The sequence below is a fragment of the Miniopterus natalensis genome, chromosome 4 (genome assembly GCF_054644295.1).
Source record: "Miniopterus natalensis isolate mMinNat1 chromosome 4, mMinNat1.hap1, whole genome shotgun sequence".
Taxonomy (NCBI): domain Eukaryota; kingdom Metazoa; phylum Chordata; class Mammalia; order Chiroptera; family Miniopteridae; genus Miniopterus; species Miniopterus natalensis.
The window spans coordinates 38,231,674-38,250,294 of record NC_142084.1 but is presented as its reverse complement, the minus strand read 5'-3'; the positions used below and the strand labels follow the sequence as shown (position 1 = coordinate 38,250,294).

The following is an 18,621-nucleotide window of genomic DNA, read 5'->3' as shown; positions in this document are numbered from 1 at the left end:
TAAAATATTTTTCTTTTTCGCTCCCACCCCCAACCCTACTGATTGATCTCTTATAGGTATCAACATTATTTTCTATTAAGTATACTATTAGGTGTATTCGGAGAAAAGGCCTCGTTCCAACCTCAGAAGATGGGCAAGTGTTATGTGCGTATGTCTATATTTTCAGTTAAGAAAAAATGTTTAGAGCAGCTGCTATCATTGTTTTTATTCCTCCCTTAAATTGGCTTTTTAATTTCCCAACTAACTACCTGTCCCAATTTCATCTGCTATAAGCCCTTCTAATGAGCTTAAAATGATTTTAAAATTCTCACATCCGTGAAGCGGCTCAAAGCACAACATAAGGACAGAGTGAAGATTAAAAAAAATGAAGTAACTGAATACAAATGCTGCAGAAACCATCTCCATGCCGCCTGTTTAAAGACTGGTTCCAGGTTTCAATATCAAACAAGAGGTGCAGAAGGAGCTAGAGTGAAGATGGTGAGAATCCACCCCATTTTGTTCTTCCTTGTGCTCCAAAACATGCTCCGATGGAACGCACCTGTCCCGTCCCCACTCCCACCGTGGCCCCCGGCAGACAGAGCGAGTGGCTGCATCCAGCGCGCCAGTGAGAGCAGCTATTCTCCTTGCTGCACCCGCTTTGTTTTCCACAGCAGCATGGGACCTGTCTCTTAAAGAATCTCTTCTGCACATGGGAAGGGACGTGGCCAGCTTTCTTCAAGCTGGGGGAAGCACCAGCATGGCTTCTTGGAACTGTGCAACATCTGTCCAAACTGCAGTGCTGGCTTAACATTCGATGTGGGCCAGTGACCTGACGTGGAAGCCAAAGACTGGCATTGAGGGAGCCCTCAGTGTTTTATAGATGTTGATGATGTTTTATTAAATAAGTACTGATTAATTGGTAAGGAGTCATTCATTTGGGTTGTGCTGGGCTGAACTTTAAGCCGTACAGACTACCTCCCAATGCTCAGGATTCAGTCTTAAAGAAAAATTATTCTTATGCATAGTTCACGAATTCATGGTTAACTTTTTGGTGTTTTCATTAGAGACCTTTGCAAATATCTTTAGTAATAACAGTAAAAGTATAAAATCAACATTTTAAAATCTTAAACTGGCTTCAAAGTAATTTTAAGAAAAATGGAAGGACAAACAGAAAGAATATTAATAGTCACAGTACTTTTTCCTCCTGAGAAAGGTGCACTTATTGAGTAATGAATTATTGATTCAATGTTGATGAACCTGAATTATCTTGAAACTTCTACCTTAGACTGGGGAAAAGCTAGAGTTTAACCTCTCCTTACTGATTATGAACCTCGGTGAGACTAGAGCAGTTCTATGAAATACAGGATATTGACATTTTCTTCACAAAGATATCTGGGCATACGATTTAATTGACCCAACAACTATTTATTGCCATTTCTGTGAATGGCAAATACTAGGTGTTACTGGAAGGAAAAATCGATCAGTATTGTATTGGATGAATATACACAAAAGAATGGCGCATGAGAAGGTAGCCTTCACATACAAGCAAAGCAATGCATTTTGTTCCAAAACAAACAAACATTTAAAATGCTCACAAAATTATGAGGCTATCTTTTATGTCATGTCTGATTATTTCCTCTCCAACTGAAACTTACCATAAAATTATCATCAGCTTGTTCTTCCTCATATTTCATGCCTTCCATGGAAATAGTATTTTAGTGTGCACTGGTATAATGTTTCTTTGTGTTAAGAAATTATTTCATCTCCCAAATCTTGTTTTTTGCCTGCATACCAAAATAGTTATTCCATGATAAGTCTAGTTGGTTATTTTGTCTGAAAAAGGTTGTGAAAGAATAAATGAAAATAATTTTTATATATTTGTACATAAAATAATTAAAAATACTGAATTTGACATACTGGTTTTACCTCTTATAACACAAAGTTAGTGTCCTTTTTCTTAATTAGGCTGTATTATGTATTTTGGTTAATATAACTTTATCTTATTCAATAAAATAAGTTATTGATTTTGTCCTATAAATTCTTACAAAGTTTGGTTTTATTTGTCATTGAATCCTGTTTAGTTAGGTGAGGAAGTTATTATTCTATAAGTGTGATGTGCATGAGGGTATCAGGGTAATAACCCAGTTAACTAGGTGCCTAAGTTCTTCCTGTGAGGCTTGATCCACAAACCATCTCAGTCACGTCTTTGTATGAAACTGACACTGTCTGTTTTAGGTAGGGATTATTATGGATGGATTAGTGATGCTATTTTAATGAAAAATAGAATGTTATAATTATCAGCAGCATAACTTAATGACTCTTAAGGATCATTATTTTTGCTACATATTATAGGAATATCACTCATTTTCCAGAGTTTATATTTTTATTGACATTAATGACAAAGTCTTCAAGAAAGGATATAACACTTCAGATTTATGATGTCACTTTTTTTACAATCTGTGTTTAAGGTTAAATTGGGTAGGTATGTTTATAATGGGGGGAGTTGTCAAGTAATTATATTAAATATTCTCTCTAGGGGAAAAAAGTGTCAAAAAGCTAGAAAAGTTGTGGAAATTGATAGAATAAATTAACTTCTTGTAAAATCATTTTCCACATCATTAGAACATTTGTTTTCAAATGTCACAGCAGATGAAATAATTTCACTACAGATACTGCTTCAAGGATGAAGCTATAACTCATGGAGCAGTAGAACAATAGATTGTACAAAGCCTTCCGAAGGCTTACATTAAGACTAAATTGCACACTGAGCAGAAAAACATAGTGCTCTTTATGACTGAACTTTTGAGTTGTTTCTGCATGGATTTGGAATAATTATGCATGATAAAATATTGTAAAGCAGAGACAGTAATATCTGCCAGTCATATTTATTAAGACTGAATGCACATGGAGCATTAAAATGCCAAACAATACAATTTGTTATGTTGAATTTTAAAGAATTTCAAGGCAGATTAAAAAAGATATTAGAACAAATCAACTGTCTTTGCCTTCTGCTATAAATCTTCCCATTATTGTTTTTTTCTCTCATTATTAACAACCTTCATTTCTTTGGCATTTGCAGACACCCACCTCCTTGAAAAGCCTTTTATTCTCTCTCTTCTATTATCCAGATGTTTTCTTTAATGCCAAAATTAATGGCACTTTTAAATTTACTCTTTCATTTTAAGCTTTAGACACCTGACCTTTCCTGCCTATTTCATCTCTTTTTTCTTCTGCTTTACCCAGCAGTCAGGGTAGGTAATTAATTAGCCAGCACAGCAGAGGAGAAAAAGTTGCACTTGGTTGCAATGCCTTTTATTTCACTATTGAATTGCATTTGGAATTTCCTAATGTCTGGTTGGGTTCAGTGGGCTCTTCCATGTCTGTTAAGACACTGGCTCCTGGCATCCCAGGTTAAGTGAGATCTGTTGCTCTGAATAGGATGTGTCTCTTCCTTACATGATAATAGGGGTACAATGCCTGTGCTAGGAGATGATTATAACCTCAGATCCATGGCTCATTAAAAGACCATACAGAGTTTAGAAGAAATGAAGCTAACATAAATGTGTTTCATTTTTTTTTCATCTTTTCAAAGTTTTTAATGTTTTAAAATTTTTATTTCTTCTAATGTTTTAGGCTGATGTATTTATCTATTTACTTATTTTTACTTGAATTTATTGGAGTGACCCTGGTTTGAAAAACCATACAAGTTTCAAGCGTACAACTCAATAAAACATCATCTGCACAATGCATCGTGCGCCCATTGCCCCAAGCAAAGTTTTTTTCTGTTCCCATTCCCCCACTGCCCTTTTGCCCATTTCCACTGAACCCCCAACCCCTTTCCCTCTGGCTATCACCACACTGTTATCTGTATCTATGTGATCTATATATCTATCTCTATCTCTATCTCTATCTCTATCTATATATATATAGTTTTTTGGCTAATCCCTTCCTCTTCTTTCAACCAGTCCCTTCTCCTTCCCTCTAACAGCTGTCCAACTGTTCCACATATCTATGCCTCTGTGTCTACTTTGTTCATCAGTTTATTTTGTTCATTAAATTTCACATATAAGTGAGATCATATGGTACTTGTTGTTCTCTGACTGGCTTATTTCACTTAGCATAATACTCTCCAGGTCCCTCCATGCTGTCACAAAAGGGAAGATTTGTTTCTTTTTTATGGCTGCATAGTATTCTGTTGTATAAATCTACCACAGCTTTTTTATCCACTCATCTACTGATGGGAACTTGGACTGTTTCCAGACAATCCAATTAAACAATGGGCAAAGGATCTGAATAGACACTTCTCCGAAGAGGACATACAGATGGCCAATAGACATATGAAAAAATGCCCAAGGTCACTAATCATCAGAAAGATGCAAATTAAGACCACAATGATTTGTCACCTCACACCTGTCATATGGCTATCATCAAAAATCAACGAACAACAAGTGCTGGCAAGATATGGAGAATATACACTATTGGGGGTAATGTAGGCTGGTGCAGGCACTGTAGAAAACAATATTGTTTCCTCAAAAAATTAAATTGGAACTGTCTTTTGATCCAGCGATTCAACTTCTGGGAATATATCCTAAGAATCTTGAAACATTAATTTGAAAGAATATATGCACCCCTGTGTTCACTGCAGCATTATTGAAATAGCCATAAATGTGTGTTTTAGACCATTTAAAGGGCCATGTAATTATAGTCAATATGAGTATATATGGAGCAAAATGACAGAAAAGTAGGACTTTATGAAAGCAACTGTACAACAATGTAACTTTATACATTGTATAAAGACTTGAATGAAAACCCAGTCAGCTCAGTAGCCTTTCCATATAAATGTGTAGCCTTGAGGCTGGACAGGGTTATTCCTCTTGGCTCCTGAGAAGGGATTTGTTCAAGAGAAAATTACCAAAGAGTAAATGACACTGGGATTTCCCGACGTGTGAATGTTTGTGAAGAGGGCCTCTCTGGAGATATGGCTGCCACTGGGCCACCAGAGTAGACCATGATTGAGAAGAGAACCACAGCACCTCAGCCAGCTCGTTTGCTCTGGCAGGTCAAGAACCTCTCCCAAGTTCAAAGCCTAAAACCAAATGAGCTGCCTGAGAAATGGAAATAGGAAGACAGTTGAGAGGACATTTCTAGTATTGGCAGCCCAGTTCTAGCACTGTGTTTGGTGAACTAGCACATCGCTAGTAAAAATAGTTACTACAGATGGTACTTTTCTTTTAGTGACTTTGATTCCTAAATAGCTTGCAGGTAACCTGTTAAATAAAGAGGCTAAATCATGCGCTTGCTGGAAACTGTTTCATGTCAATCAAGAGTCTTCGATTCTATGATTTTCCATCTTTTTATTTTTCACGGTTATAGAGACGAATAGCCAGCTATAAAGAAAGATTCGAGTTGTTTAGCAAGAGGCATTTTACAGGAGGAACTAAATGCCTTTTTAACTTGGAAGCAAACCTAAAACAAATGATCGCGTTAGTTGAAGAGCTGCCCTTGGGGGATGTCATAGGCAAGAATGAGCAGTAGGATTTGGCCTGGAGTAGGTAATTTTGGAACGCAGTGTAGCTAAGAAATATTTTGATTTGCTTTTCTGTTATTTTCTTGGCTGGGGAATCTGGCCCAAAGTGAGGAAATCAAATTAATAGGAGTATGTGAAGTTTAAATATGTTAAAATGCCATTTTAAAATTAGTCTAAAAATAATCAAGTCTAGTTTGAATTCACCAGCTAAGACCTGTAATTAGATTCATGCACTGTGATGTTTTAGCTCCAAACCAGAACTCAAAGTGGATGATATGTGAAGAGCTGAAACCAGCCAGCTTGTCCTGGAAAGAAAATAGGATGGACAGACAAGAAGCTACATCTTCACTGAGAGTTGCCATCCATTTCTAAATTAAATTGTTCAAGTCTCTAATGTCTAGATAAGACCATAGTGTATCTAAATTATAAAAAAAAAATGTATTTACACAGAGAATACTGTTGAAGGCTGTGCAGCACTTAACTGACTAAGAAGAATGTCCTCTTGGTGCAATGAGAGTGATCATTAGTGTTTTCTGGATAAAGGTAGAATTCTATGTAGAAAACCTGAAAGGCTCTCCCACAGAATAGTGTTTTCTGCTAGATGAGGGCTTTTCAACTCTTCATATTCTGAGCTCAGCGTCTGTGTGGGTCTGAGGAGCCGATGGTTTCAGAGAAGAGACTGCCTGTGCTTAAACACATGGCCCTACACACGGCCCCTCTAACGATATTTATTTTAATTAGTCCTTTCAACCTTTCTATAAAAACTATTTTGGTATATCTGCTTTACTATCCTGAAGTAAAATTTAGAAATAATTCCATTTACATATATATAGATATGTAAATATATATATACACATGTAATTTAAAAAAATCAATCTAATGCCATAAATGGAGAAATACAAAGAAAAGTAAGTTATATTAAAATAATGACTTTCAATTGGTAAATATTTATGTAGGACTTTACCAGAGGACAAAAAAGAGCTCCACAGTTTCTAATGCCATTTAGTTTCTAAGAAATTCTTAGGGGACTGTGCTGATCCCATTAGGATCTCTGCTTTAAAGAAAATATATTCAATGTCTTATCAAGCCATTGGATTCTAGACAGATGTTTTTCTGACTTGCTAAAGCAGCAGGACCCTACTTTCTAAAGAAATCAGCGGTAGAGGTGTAATATATAAATAGTATATCAAGCAGGTAATGGCTCTTTCCAACCTCTGTCCACCACAGTGGCTGTCCCTGAAGTACCATTGCTGGTCAAGGGGTCTGGATATCTGAGTGTTTCAGTGACATCTTGGGAGATAAAAAGAAATTGAAGTAGATGAAAGGAAATATGATATTCTAGTTAGGAAACAACTTTTTCCTTACACTCCCTTTTGTTTTATTAGTACAATAGAATAATTCCCTCAGCCTTACTATTGAAAGGAATTTTTTAGGAATAGAGAAATCATACTAATATCTCTTGGGAAGATGTCTCAGGGATGTTTTATATAATTTATCATCATACAGTTAAGGAAATAACAAATCTTTTAGTGGATAAGGTATTCAACTCGCTAAATGCTGGTCTAACTTCAGATCAGCTACTCATGTTTAAAATAAAGCCATTTGAGGACAGGTCTTTTAACATTTCTTCCAGCTCAAACTATAGATTAAAAATGTATCTCATGAATGGATGTGTAACATATACAACTTTCATTTCACCAATTCTTTTCTATATCTTCTTATATTGGGTGTCAGATCTCTCTTATATTTAGTCTTCATTTTTGGAGCAGCGCATCATAGAAGCAACATCTTTAGAGTCAGAAAAAAACTAAAGAACACCTATCCTAACATCTAAATTTTGAAAATATGGAAACAAAACCTAGAGATGTAATTTCCCCAAGATAACACACAATATTAGTTGTCTAATAAGAAACACATGCAACCACAGAATCAATACCATCTAAAAATTCCCCTTCCAAGAGGAGCTTAAATCTTTGTTACGAGTTTGAAAATTGTCGAATACTTAGAATTTAATATTTCATCTAGCAAAACAAGATTGGTTTTATTATCTGGCAGGAACCAGAAATGTTGCAGGACTAGGGGAAGTCTGATCTCATTGACCTCTCTGGGTCACTCACTTCTTATTATATTCCTAATGGCCAGTTGGCAGGCCTTGTGGGTTTAATTCCACAGTCCATCACCACAGTCTTCTAATAAATAATGTCATGGTGGTCTGCCTTCATATTTATGTTTCTCCAGAAAAGCTAAATTCATATTATCACCATTAATTGATCTCAACATGGCAAGAGTCTTTCCTCATCTACTCTACTCCTTGAACAGGCAGTTAGATGCTGAATTGCACTCCTATGCACAATTGCCTCTACCTAATCATCTATTCTGAGACTTACTTCCTGGGCAGAAGGGCCTGCAGGCTCTTGTCAGTCATTCTTCTTGTTCTTGAAGGCTGTTTTTTTTTTGTTGTTTTTTTTTTTTTACTATTCACACATAGCCTACTCCCAGATCTACTTACAAAGTGCTGGCCATATGCTTGGCTCCTTATATGGAATCCCATTTCATTCCCAAGGAAGCCCTTGGAGATATTTTCTCAGAAGGAGGCACAGGCTTAGAGAAGTTAAGTGACTGATTCTTGTGCACACAGTTAGTAAGCAGCTGAAGCAGGCCTGGGACCCAGGCCTGACTCCAGAACCTGCACTCCTAACCTCTCTAAGGTCCAGGTCGAGGCCATATTCAAAAAGGCCAATAGAGCGTGTTACAGTTATTGGGTTTGGGGATCCGTACTCTGTGGAGCCAGATTCTGTCCGCATCGTGATTAGAACCTGTCCTTCCATGTCTGGATGTCAAGGTCCTGGCCGAGTGGGCTAGGGAAGCAAGCTGGAGGACAGTTCAGGGAACAAGAAAAAGCCAAAACACAAAGACCGGAGAAGCGTAGCGGGGACGGAGTGAAAGGGCTAAGTCGGGCAGGCACACGGGCACTGAAAGCCATGTCCTGTTATGCTGTTTAGGCAACAGGTCTTTCTGATGCCACTGTCTGGTGGCGGTTCTTGAGCCCATCGTGCTGTCATTACGGTCAGCATTGCCCTGGAATTTAGGCGTTCAAGTGCCGAACAAAAATGGTTGATCCAGGCCCAAGAAGATAGATATTGACAAACGCATGCCACGTTCAGTGACTTCCTTCATTTATAAAGGCCGAACTTTAAAATGTGGGTGGGCGCTTTGCGTGTGCATTCATAGCTGCTGAAGCCCAGCGGCCATTAAAATCTGGCAGAACAAAAACAGTGTCAGACTGTGTTGACCTTCCATTCATATAAAATGGCTTGTTTATCAAGCAAATGAATATTAAGGGTTATTAGTCCTCATTAAGGGATTTTAGCAAATTAAAAGGTTGATAGATAGCACTTGTCTTTACCCTTTTGTTTTCAAAGCTAGTGACGTCATTGGACATTAATAAATTGTAGGTGTTCAATAGCAAGGAGAGTAAGCACACACACACTATCAATCTCATTTAAACATTTTATTTCCAGGGCGGAATCTTAGAACAGTCTCAAAAATGTTAGAAAAGGAAGTTCACGCGATTGATTTGTTAAAAATATTATCTGTCTCCGTGTTTCTAGATTGTGAGCAATGACACTAGTAAATTTATTTTAAAGAGAAGGAAGAAAAACTTAATTTTTGTTACCTTTTCATTTCTTCCCTCTTCTAGTCTTATCTCTTTGATATCACATAAAATGATTGCTTTCAATAGCTGATATATATATATATATATATATATTTAATCCTCACCTGAGGATATATTTTTATTGATTTTAGAGAGAGAGGAAGAGAGAGAGAGCGAAAGAAACATCGATGTGAGAGAAGCATCGAGTGGGTGCCTCCTCTACACGCCCCAACCGGGACTGAACCTGAAACCTAGGTGTGTAGCCTGACCGGGAATAGAACCGAAACCTTTCGGTTCATGGGACGACGGTCCAACCAACTGAACTACCCAGCCAGGCATGAGAAATATTTTATATTTAACAATATTTTATCTGATTATAAAAATAATAAATTTGTATATAAATATGAAGATATGCTATGGAATTTAAAAAAAAAAAAATCACTTATAATGAGTCACCCAGGGAAGTTATGAATGTTTTGCTTTATTTCTTGCAGTATTTTTACCTAATGCATATGTTATATGTGTTACTTATAATATAGTCATATAAAACTTTACTACATGTACATTTAATATTAATTTAATGTAATATTACTATTGCATATTTTATTAGTTGAGTTTGTAATATACACACTGTTTGGTGTCCTGTTTTTATTTAATGTTGTATCATAAGATATTCATTAATATAATAATATATTTGGTGAAAAACCTGATTTAGTGGCTGTATAATGCCATTAAAAATTTTTTTAAAAACTCATTTAACTTTTTTTGTGTGTGAAAATGATAGATTTCTTTCTTTTTTAATTAATAGTTTCTTTTTTAAAAAATATGTTTTTTATTGATTTTAGAGAGAGAGGGAGAGAGAGAAACATCAATGTGAGAGAAACAACTGGCTGCCTCCTGCATGCTCCCCACTGGGGATCAAGTCCAAAATCCTGGCATGTGCCCTGACTGGGAATTGAACCCACGACCTTTTGGCTTTATTTCTAATTTTTTGTTTTAACTTTTCCTCATTTTTTTTTTTTTTTTAATCCTTACCTGAGGACATGCTTAGAGAGAGAGAAACATTGATTGATTGCTTTCCCTGTGTACCCCAACTGGGGATTGAACCCAATACCCAGGTATGTGTCCTGACCAGGATTCAACTGGCAACTTTTTGGTGCACAGGGCGATGCTCAACTAACTGAGCCACTCCAGCTGGGATCATCTTTGATTGGATGAGACCTTGGTGAAATATTAAACACAAAGCTGAACATGGACAGCTTCCATGGCCTCAGGGGACAGCGGTGATGGCAGAGAGATCCTGGGGCCAGCGAGCCATGCAGGTAGCTTGGGGTAGAAGTTGGGAGACTGGAAGAGGACTAAGCAGCATGCTATGCCTTACCCACAGCGGAATTAAGTCCATCAGTCACAAGCCAGGCTCCAGGAGCCTCGATGAAAATATTTTTAAGGGGCATGACCTAGTCTGCTACCATCCAAGTCCTGGCATGGATGGCATGGATGGTGATGAACAGTGAAAATCAAGATGCTGGGTTAGCCTTCCGGCAGGGCCTCTCGTGCCTCCTGTTTAGGCCAAGGCTGTAGCCACTAAGCGAGCCTGGCGATCCCTCAGGTAGGCAATTAGTGTCATCAGACCAGGGAGTTAGGTACTTGACATTATTCCTTCAAAATCAATTTACACTAATTACCTGAAAGCACACATATAACTAAGCCATTTCTCTGACATGTGTTAGTCCTTTGTCATCTTTTTGGAAATATTTTCTCAAGGTGATTAGTTCACTTAAGAAAACATTAAAAACAAATTCATCTTTTTCAACTTTCTATATTCCATACTTTTTAATTTTATCAGAGAGGATTTTCACTGACTGAAAGTATCTGAAATTTTTTAATAGCTTTATCTAAAATCTAAAAATCTAGGAACAGTTGCTATAGAAATTCTTAGAAGCAGATCAAAACAATTAAAATAGTCTTTCAACTTGTAAATGATTTAAACCTCAAATCTATTAGTTTTTGCTTATGGAATAATAAATAGTCTATTTTAAAATATTAAATATAATAATTTCAGCAAATTGGATGGATATTTTAAAATACACAATTAAGTGGCCATGTTTTAAAATGACCTACTCACTGTATTGAAAAAATCTAATTGTCTAAACATTCTTATTCTAAACATAGTCTTTGCATTAAAATGTCAATATAGTTTATTCTTAAATATATTACCCACTTAATTCTCACTCTCATTTTACCTCTAGACTTCTATTTCTTTTTTTTCTGAATATTTATTTATTTAATTTATCTTTATTGTAGAAAGTATTACAGGTGTCCCATTTTTTCTCCCCAATTGACCCCCTCCACCTTGCTCCCACCCCCTCCCCAGGCCTTCACCCCGTTATTGACTATGTCCATGGGTTATGCATATAACTTCTTTGGTTAATCTCTTCCCACCCTTCACCCCCCTTCCCTCTTTCCTCTGAAATATGATTGTCTGTTGCATGCGTCAATGGCTCTGGATCTATTTAGTTCATCAGATTATTTTGTTCATTAGCTTCTTCTTAAAGAAGACCCTTCAAATTTTCCTGTAGTGCTGGTCTGGTGGTGATGAACTCCTTTAGCTTTTTCTTATCTGTGAAGCTCGTTATCTGACCTTCAGTTCTAAATGATAGCTTTGCTGGGTAAAGCAATCTTGGTTGTAGTTCCATGTTTTTTCATCACTTTGAATATTTTTTGCCACTCCCTTCTGGCCTGCAAAATTTCTGTTGAGCAATCAGCTGACAGTCGTGTGGGTGCTCCCTTGTAGGTAACTAACTGCTTTGCTCTTACTGCTTTTAAGATTCTCTCTTTGTCTTTAACCTTTGGCATTTTAATTATGACATGTCTTGCTGTGGGCCTCCTTGGGTTCCTCTTGTTTGGGACCCTCTGTGCTTCCTGGACTTGTAAAAGTCTATTTTTTTCCCAGGTAGGGGAAGTTTTCTGTAATTATTTTTTCAAGTAGGTTTTCAATTTCTTGCTCTCTTGCTTCTCCTTCTGGCACCTCAATAATACAAATGTTGGGCCTTTTGAAGTTGTTCCCAGAGGCTCCTTATACTATCTTCATATTTCTGGATTCTTTTTTCTTTTTGCTTCTCTGGTTGGGTGTATTTTGTTTCCTCATGTTCCAAATTGCTGATTTGATTCTCAGCATCCTCTACTCTACTGTTAATTCCCTGTAAATTATTCTTCATTTCAGTTCATGTAGCCTTCATTTCAAATTGGTCCTTTATTATGTCATCGATTTTCTGAGTTATTTCCCCAATAGTCTGCTTAAACATCCTTATAAACAAAATTCTGAACTCTGTACTGTTAGCATGCTTGTATCTACTTCATTTAGTTCCTCTTCTAGAGATTTCTTCTGTTCTTTCCTTTGTCACATGATTCTTTGCCTCCACATTTTGGCTGCTTCCAGGTGTTTGTTTCTATGTATTAGGTAGAGCTGCTGTGTCTCCTGGAATTTGTAGTGGCTTTGTGTAGTAGGTGTCCTCTAGGGTCCAATGGCTCAGCCTCCCCAGTCACCTCAGCTGGGCCTTCTAGGTGCTCCCCTGTGTGGGCTGTGTGCACTGTCCTATTGTAGTTGAGCCTTGGTTGCTGTTGGCATCACTGGGAGGAATTGAGCCCCAGGCTAATCTGCTGTGAAGACCAGCTGCAACTACAGCCAGAGAGCTGCTGTGCTGGAGACACCCCTGTGGAGCAGGATTTACTTCAGTGGAGCTTTGGTGTTCACCAAGTATGCTTCTTGAGTATATCACTCGTGGATGTGGTAGGGTTGTAATCCAGCGTGGTAGAGTCTGACCACCAGGTATACTGTCTCTGGGGCCTCCTAGGAGGAGCAAAGTCAGCCTGTGCCAGTGCCTTGCCCAGGGCCACCCAGCATGAGCTACACAGCAAACCGTAGTTGGCTGCTACTTGTGCTGGGCTTGGCGTTGTCCAGGAGGCCAAGCTATGAGCCAATGCAGGCTGCCCCTCGTGCCAGGCCTGGGGCCACTTATCAAGCCGTATGGGGCACGATGCTGCTTGTTTGAGAGATTTTAGGAAAGCCCTAAGCATGAGGCGTGAGAGGCCACTTGCATAGAAAAGCCCCTGGCAATGGCCTGGATGAGCTGCAGGTGGGAGGGGCGGGGCCTCCGGGAATCATGGGGCGGGGCCAAAGGTGTGAGTCAGGTGCTGGCGATTCAAATATGGCGTCTGCCTGTCGGCTGTGTGGGGGGGAGGACTCGCCAAAGGAGCCATGGCCTCTGCCAGCCCTTCTGCCTGAGAGAAAGCTGTGTATCCACCTCTCGCCCCGACTTCAGGCAGGTTAGTTCCTCCCCGAGTGTCCCGGGTCCTTTCAGGCTGCTGCCCGGCGCTGGGCTCAGAGGGAGCGTCCGAGTGAGTCTGTGCCGGGCCCTTTAGAGGAGCTGCTGGGGCTCCCGCAGCCTCCGTGACCCTCAGCCACAGTCCCCGCTGGTTTCACAGCCCGATTTGTGGGGACATCTCTTCCCAGCCCTGGAGCCCTGGGCTGGGGGCCTGATGTGGGTCTGGGCTCCCTCACTCCTCCGGGAAACCCCCACCGCCGAGATTCCCTCCCGGGTTTAACCCGCGGCACTGTGTGTGGGCCCGCAGCGGAGTCTCCAGGATCCAGCCCCGATCCGCCCGCGTCTCTGCCCCTCCTCCCGGTCTCGGTCTCGGTCTCGGTGCTGCTTCAGTCCCCTGGTTGTGGGGCTTCTGTGCAGCCAGATCTCAGGAGGCTCTGAGTGATGGTGGTTCTGTATTTTAGCTGTGATTTTGATGTGGTTGCGGGAGGCGGCGGGGGCAGCTGTGACCTTCGCCGCCATCTTGTTTCCTCCTAGTCTTCTACTTCTGACATTAAAATGTGTCGTTCCAAATTTTCTTGAACTTCCAGATCTAATCTGAAAGATAAATGAAATTAGCATAATTTCATTACCCTTTTTATATACAAAACTGTTCTGATTAACTTATTAGCAATGGTATTTCTTTATTTTCATTAGTACTTGACAGTTCTTAAAGGGTTGTCATATCTTTTATTTGACATGATATTTTAACAAAAAAGTAAGATAGATATTCACCATATCAAAGAGGATAAAGTTGAGATGAAATAACTTGTCTATTTCTTGACTAGAAAAACACCAATAGTCCTTCTTACCCTTCCCACCCCATCTATGTTTTTAATCTCTTTCAATTTTTCAGTTTCCAAAGTGAATGTTTCCTTCGTTTTGGTAATTTTTCTCAACAAGGGATCCCAACCTGTTGTAATAACTCTTCAGTCCTTACTAAAACGGTGACTGATAACATTACTAAATGTTCTAGTGATGAAATGCCTTTCAACTGCCACAACTTTTCAATGTCGAGACTAATCCAGCTATCTTATTTTTATTTTTTATTTTTTAAATATATCTTTATTGATTTCAGAGAGAGGAAGGAGAGAAAGAGAGAGAGATAGAAACATCAATGATGAGAGAGTCCTTGATCGGCTGCCTCCTGCACGCCCCTCACTGGGGATCGAGCCCACAAAGCGGGCATTGGCCTGACTGGGAATCGAACCACGACCTCCTGGATCACAGAATAGGTCGATGCTCAACCGCTGAGCCACGCCAGCTGGGCATAATCCAGCTATTTTAAGATTGTAATTATTTATATGACATTTCTAGAGACCCAAACTTAAAAATTATGTATCTATATTTTTATTTTACTTAATTATAAAATTTAGAGTTATAAGGTTACTCTAACTGTTCCAAATAATAAACAGCATTTAAAAATTTTATCTCACATCTGTAAGAGTTCAATGTGGGTATCCCTGATCAAGAGGGTAGTTTTTGTTTATCTCTGTAGGGTTACTCAAGGAACTCAGGCTCTTTCCACCTTTTGATTCCATCATCCCCTGAGTTCTGTACTCAGGTCCATCTCCTTCTTAAAAGCTTCAGGATGAAGCTTTTCAACCCTTCTCACATTTCGTTGGTGGAACCTAGTCACATGGACAGACCTGAAGTGTACTTCTGATTAGGCAGCGAACTCCCAGCATTAACACCACACTATGAAATAAAGAGGGGAAATTTTTGGTGGATCATTAGCCTTCCATGCCACAGAAGATTACAACTATGAATCCCTGAAAGATCATACATGTGATGCTACTTAATAATAAGGAATGATGAGAGGGGTGTCAGGATTGTTCAGATAAGTTTTTAAGAGGATAATTATGTGTGGGCAAAGGGTCATACCAGTCACTCTTCTGACTGGTTATGTTTTAGAATCCTGTTTACCTCCATCCCCATCTGATCAACTTGAAGACTTGAGCTCAAGGCAGCACTTTCTGGGCTCCACCTACTAATATCTCGTCCCCAACCATGCATCTACTAATAGCTTCAGTTGGACTGTCTCCTTCTTTGACAGAAAGATTTCCAGCATCTGTTAATTCAGATGGAGAAAATCCAGCTTCATTATTTCCTAGTCAGCAGCTGGTGCATTATAGGTGCACAGGGTTGAAAGATTCCTGCTTTAAATCACCATCCTTAAGACCTGACAAGCATGAAAGAAAGATCTAGTTGTGTTTATAAAGGATTTTTCAACTCTAAAAGAATTGCTAAATTAAAAAGCCCCCATGGTTTAGCTACCACAAAGGATATAAAATTGCAAGTGGAAAAATTTCAAACAATACCTAGTATTGAGACTGTAACCTGTTTTTGATATTCCACCATATCTTGTTGATATCCATTTTAAGGGATGACTACCAGGAATTCATACAGTGTTTATTTAAGTCTTCATGGTATATTTGAGACATTTCCTCATATGCTAGCACCCCATGAATAGAGACGATTGCTGGTTATATTTGGAAAATGAATTTTATTTTATCATTGTCCATATTTTTTTATTCTCTTAATCATAATTTAAAAATCTTCCCCAGGAGTGTGATTTAATTTTGCCCTCCATCTTCAGTGTCAATTTTACCTGTATTTTTTGCCTTTCAGAATTAATCAGCCAAATATTTTATGCATCATATCACTGTCAATATTTAAGGAATAATATTAGCTTTCTAGTTGACAATAAGTCTTGCTTTTGAAACCCAACAAAAATGCAGGAAGTGAGTAAGAGGACAAGTGAAAATATCGATAGATTCGCATATTGGGAAGCCCCCCATGCCCTTCACGTGGACTTTCAAGAGAATAATGCATGTAAATGAGAAACACCAAATTGAATTAAGTTTATAACCTGCAGAATGTTGCCACAGACTCCAATTTTTATACATGTATAATTAACTGTGCTACTCATTAACTTTACAGAATCCTTTTAGCTCTCGTTACTTAACCATAGCCTCATGCTAGTTAATTATGGAAAATGTAAGGCAAAGGTTCTTTTTCTTCTTCTTCTTTTTAAAATATAATTTATGCAGGTGCCTTAAAGCAGTTAACATACTGGGTATACAAAATTAGATGCACTTGTCAGGTAATTTTCAAGCCAGATATTAAAAATGAACACGTGCAGGATCCTCTCCCTTAGATTTGGGCCAACTCTGAAAGAGTGTGGTTCACTGAAATCACGGGGTGCTCCATAACAAAAGGAGAATTTGCCTGGGACAGAAAATGTTAATCTGCTGCTCCCAGTAAGTGAAAGTTTCGAGAATAAAATGACAAGAACCGTACCACTGTGGAGATAATGGAGCTCACCTACCGAGCTGAACCACCAGGCGAGATAATTTTCATAAGTATCATTTTAACCAGGAAAATTGATGCCATGCAGCAAGGATAAAAGAATTCACGGGAGGTTTTTAAAATTTATTGTTGTTGTTGTTTTTTAAAGAGCAGTAATTTCTGAAACCATGCTGAGATGCAGTGGATTAGAAAACCTGAATTCTAGACCCAAAGTGTAACATTTCATCTTCCATGCGGTTGCTGTGAGAACTGAATGAGATAATGTATCTGAAAGTGACTGAGGCAGTGACTGATGCAGGGACTAGACTCAGGAACAGTTCAACAATGTTATCTGCTTTTGGCAGCTCTAAGAGTGGTATTCTCTGATGGCGTCACAGGGATTGAGCTGCTATGAACTGTACTTAATTGGATATTTATATCACTTTGTGCTTTGGCACATAGCTCAGCTGGTTAGAGCATTGTCTAATACACTAAGGTTGTGGGTTTGATTACCCAGTCAGGGAACGTAAAAGAATCAACCAATGAATGCTTAAATGAGTGGAACAACAAATCGATGCATAAATAAGTGGAACCACAAATCGATGTTTCTCGTTCTCCCTCCCTTCATGGCTCTGTCCCTCCCTCTGTCCCTTCATCTCTCTCTCAAATCAATTTAAAAAAGGGTCTCTTTCTTATCCAGTATTTCATCTACTTCACTGTTGACCACAGTTCTTCCAAAATGTTTTCAAAAAGTTTTGTTTGTTTGTTTTTTACTTTGAGTAATTGAATTTCAAACGAAAATAAAATTGTAGCCCCCTCCTTTGTCTTTTCCTTTGTGCTGTTAGGTATGAAAGGCTATTCAGGGAAGGAGGGAAGCCTGGCAATGAAAAAAACAAGAACTTTAGAAAATCCAAAAGACTGTGGAACAGGAAACAAGAAAATGTAATCAAGCAAGCCCCTCTACATTCCTTTGAAATGGTGTAATTCTATCATAGTTTTGAGTTTATGGACCCCCTTGAGATTCATTCATTGTCGCTGTATTTGCAAGGAACTGTGTAGGGCAGCAAAGAGAACATTGCCCTTTATGGTCTCATTTCAGTAACTTATTTTATTTATTTTGCTGCCAATCTGAGCCAGTTCAGTTTCATAGCCTTATAAGTGTTACCGTTTAGCGGTGCATCAGGCTGACTAGCTGAGAAACCGCCTTTTTGTAGAGGGGGTGGTGCCGAGCAGTAATGAGTTCCTTCCTAAGAAATGGATTTTACCTTGTTTCAAATTTTGAGGCCTTTGGAAGTTCAAAGCTGAACGTAACTGGGATAAGAGAGAGAAGGGGAGGGAGAGAGACTTTTCATGCACACAGGCAATAAGCAGATATTTACTTAGGATTTACTAATCAACAAATCACTTGCTACAAATGGGGGAAAACAATAAAACAATGAAGGATGTGAAGAAAGTAACATTTGCCAGCACCTGCTTTTGGCAAGGCCCTTAGTTCAGTGCTGTTCGTTGGCTATCTTACTTGAGACATCAGCCCAGCACGGAAGATGTTCTCGCCTCCGCAGCACTTAGGGGAAAACTGAGGCTCGGTGAAGTAACTTGCTTAAGGTGACTGTGGTGATAAGGGAAAGAGAGAGGATTCAAATTCAGAACTGTTCCCTTCGTGTCCATGCCCTTTCAGCTCCACGGTGCCCTAGGGGACTTCCTGTGTGCAGGGTCATCAGTAGGACCTCATTTGCGCTACAGGCACCAGAGGCTGGAAAACAGATAAACCGTCCCTGGTGGCAGCTGTCTCTTCACATGCAGTTGGG

At 38.9% G+C, this 18,621-nt stretch overlaps 1 protein-coding gene across 4 annotated transcripts in view; it reads left to right on the top strand.

The window, feature by feature from the left end:
- Positions 1-18,621, top strand: part of INPP4B (inositol polyphosphate-4-phosphatase type II B) — a 531,720-nt gene that overhangs the window by 115,467 nt on the left and 397,632 nt on the right. The window lies entirely within an intron of this gene.